The sequence below is a fragment of the Herpailurus yagouaroundi genome, unplaced genomic scaffold (assembly GCF_014898765.1).
Source record: "Herpailurus yagouaroundi ecotype Mexico unplaced genomic scaffold, PumYag 67702, whole genome shotgun sequence".
NCBI classification, from domain to species: domain Eukaryota; kingdom Metazoa; phylum Chordata; class Mammalia; order Carnivora; family Felidae; genus Herpailurus; species Herpailurus yagouaroundi.
The window spans coordinates 7,135,525-7,138,732 of record NW_024420501.1 but is presented as its reverse complement, the minus strand read 5'-3'; the positions used below and the strand labels follow the sequence as shown (position 1 = coordinate 7,138,732).

At 39.0% G+C, this 3,208-nt stretch overlaps 1 non-coding gene across 1 annotated transcript; it reads right to left on the bottom strand.

Moving 5' to 3' along the window:
* Window positions 1-2,662: 2,662 nt before the first annotated feature.
* LOC121025852 (U6atac minor spliceosomal RNA) lies at window positions 2,663-2,789 on the bottom strand. Its single transcript, XR_005788173.1, has one exon. It is a non-coding gene; the product is annotated as a U6atac minor spliceosomal RNA (small nuclear RNA).
* Between the last annotated feature and the right edge of the window lie 419 nt (window positions 2,790-3,208).

The following is a 3,208-nucleotide window of genomic DNA, read 5'->3' as shown; positions in this document are numbered from 1 at the left end:
TCCGGCGACTCCGTTCTGCTAATCCTCTGGTGGTTTTCTGGGTTATTTAGGCAGGTGTAGGTGGAATCTAAGTGATCGGCAGGACGCGTGGTGAGCCCAGCGTCCTCCTACGTCGCCATCTTCCTCTCTCTCTAAAACTAGATATTTTTAATGTTAAATGTTTTATACTATTTTTAAGTGTTTACATTACATGTTATAAGCATCGCATATGTCTATATTCTATTTAATCACCTTACTTCACTCACTGAAATCATTTATAATTCTTTAAATTCCACTTTTAGCAAGTCATGTAAATAGAATTTGAACATGAGAAAATTAAAATATCGAAAAGCACCTAATTGTTTTTATTTTATTTTATTTTTCAGGGAACAGAATAGTTTTATTTTATTTATTTTGTATCATTTTTTATGAATTTCTTTTTTATTCAAGTATAAATAACAGACAATGTTATATTAGTTTCAGGTATACAATATAATGATTTAACAATTCAAAAATATTTCTCAATGTTCATCAAGATTAAGTGTTCTCTTAATCCCCTTTGTCTATTTCACCCATCCCCCAGCCACCTCCACTCTGACAACCACTAATTTGTTTCTATATTTAACAGTGTAGGGGCACCCGGGTGGCTCAGTCAATTAAGCATCCGACTTCAGCTCAGGTCATGATCTTGCGGTTTGTGAGTTCGAGTCCCACATTGGGCTCTGTGCTGACAGCTCACAGCCTGGAGCCTGTTTCGGATTCTGTTGTGTGTCTCTCTCTCTCCCCGTCCCCAGCTCACACTCTGTCTCTGTCACTCTCAAAAATAAATAAATGTTAAAAAAAAAAAAAAAGAGCATGGGTTGTTAGTCTTTTTTTCTTTGCTTGTTTGTTTTGTTTTTTTCAGTTCCATGTATAAGTTAAATCATATGGTATTTGTCTTTCTCTGACTTTTTTTCACTGAGGATTATACCCTCTAGGTTCATCTATGTTGTTACAAATGGCAAGATTTCATTCCTTTTCAATGGCTGAGTAATAGTCCCTCTTCCTTATCCATTCATCTGTGGATAGACATTTAGGTTGCTTCTGTATCTCGGCTCTTGTATGTAATACTGCAGTAAACCTAGGGGTCCATACATATTTTTGAGTTAGTGTTTTAATTTTCTTTGGGTAAATTCTCAGCAGTAGAATTACTGTATCATATGGTAATTCTATTTTTAATTTTTGAGGGACCTTACTGTTTTCTACAATGGCTACACCAACTGATTTTCTGTCTGGATGATCTATCCATTGACATAAGTGGGGTGTTAAAGTGCCCTACTATTATTGTATTACTATCAATTTCCTCCTTTATGTTTGTTAATAATTATGTATTTAGGTTCTCCCATGTTGGCTGCATAAATATTTGTAATTGTTATATCCTCTTGTTGAATTGTTCCCTTCATCATTATATAGTATCCTTCTTTGTCTCTTTCTGTTTCTTTAAAGTTATTTATTTTGAGAGGGAGAGCACGTGCACATAAGCAGGAGAAGAGTAGAGGGAGAGGGAGAGAGAGAATCCCAAGCAGGCTCTGCACTGTCAGTGCAGAGCCCATCACGGGGCTTGATCCCACAAACTGTGAAATCCTGACCTGAGCCAAGATCAAGAGTTGGATGTTTAATTGACTGAGCCACTCAGGTGCCCTCTTCTTTGCCTCTTGTTACAATCTTTGTTTTAAGGTCTCTTTTGTCCAATATAAGCATGGCTACCTCAGCTTTTTTTTTGCACTTCCACTTGCATGGTAAATGTTTTCCCATCCCTTTATTTTCTTTTTTTTTATTTTTATTTTTTTTTTTTAATTTTTTTTAATTTTTTTTTCAACGCTTTTATTTATTTATGGGACAGACAGAGACAGAGCATGAACGGGGGAGGGGCAGAGAGAGAGGGAGACACAGAATTGGAAACAGGCTCCAGGCTCCGAGCCATCAGCCCAGAGCCTGACGCGGGGCTCGAACTCACGGACCGCGAGATCGTGACCTGAGCTGAAGTCGGACGCTTAACCGACTGCGCCACCCAGGCGCCCCCCCCCTTTATTTTCAATGTACATGTGTCTTTAGGTCTGAAGTGCGTCTCCTGTAGGCACCATATAGACACATCTTGCTTTTTTATCCATTCAATCACCCTATCTCTTTTGATTAGAGCATTTAGTCCATTTACATTCAAAGTAGTTATTGACAGATATATATTTATTGCCATTTTGTTACTTGTTTTTCAGTTGTTTTAGTAGTTCTTTATTCCTTTCTTCTCTTGCTTACTTCCCTTGTGGTTTGATGGCCTTCTTGGTGATATGCTTGGATTCCTTTCTCTATTTTTTGCGTAACTATTGCAATTTTTTTTAATGTTTATTTATTTTTGAGAGAGAGGGAGAGACAGAGCGTGAAGAGGGGAGGAGCAGAGAGATAGGAAGACAGAATCAGAAGCAGGCTCCAGGCTCCGAGCTGTCAGCAAAGAGCCCGACCCGGGGCTCGAACCCACAGACCGCGAGATCATGCCTGAGCCGCAGTCAGACGCCCAACTGACTGAGCCACCCAGGCACCCCTCTATTACAAGTTTTTGATTTGTGGTTACCATTAGGCTCATATATAACATCTTATGCATATAGCAATCTATATTAAGTAGATGGTCACTTAAGTTTGAACCCATTGTAAAAAATGATGGTTAGATGCCACTGAAGTAGATGGAAGTGGCTTAACCGTATGCATGTTGTCTAGCCTGAGGGCCTCTTCCATTCTTGTCTAGGGGAGTTCTAACCTTCTCTCCTTTCATACAACACTGAAGCCATAATTTTAAATAGGATTGTTCATTTGCAGAATCTGACCTCATTTCCATACATCACACTAATACTCAGTTACGTTGCATGAAGGGTATAATGGCAAATAAGGTAAAAAATATGGCAAGCACTTGTGAAGTGACTTGATTTATAATTTATAATAATTGTGATAATAATATCAATAATAATAATACCAATCATCTTGTAAAATTGGAAACCATCCCTCTTCTAATGGTGGGAAACTCTGAATAAAAAAGATGATATTGAGGGGTGCCTGGGTGGCTCAGTTGGTTAAGCATCTGGCTTCGGCTCAGGTCATGATCTCACAGTTTGTGAGTTCAAGCCCCACCTCAAGCTCTCTGCTGTCAGCATGGAGCCCACTTTGGATCCTCTGTCTCCCTGTCTTTCTGCCCCTCCCTCAG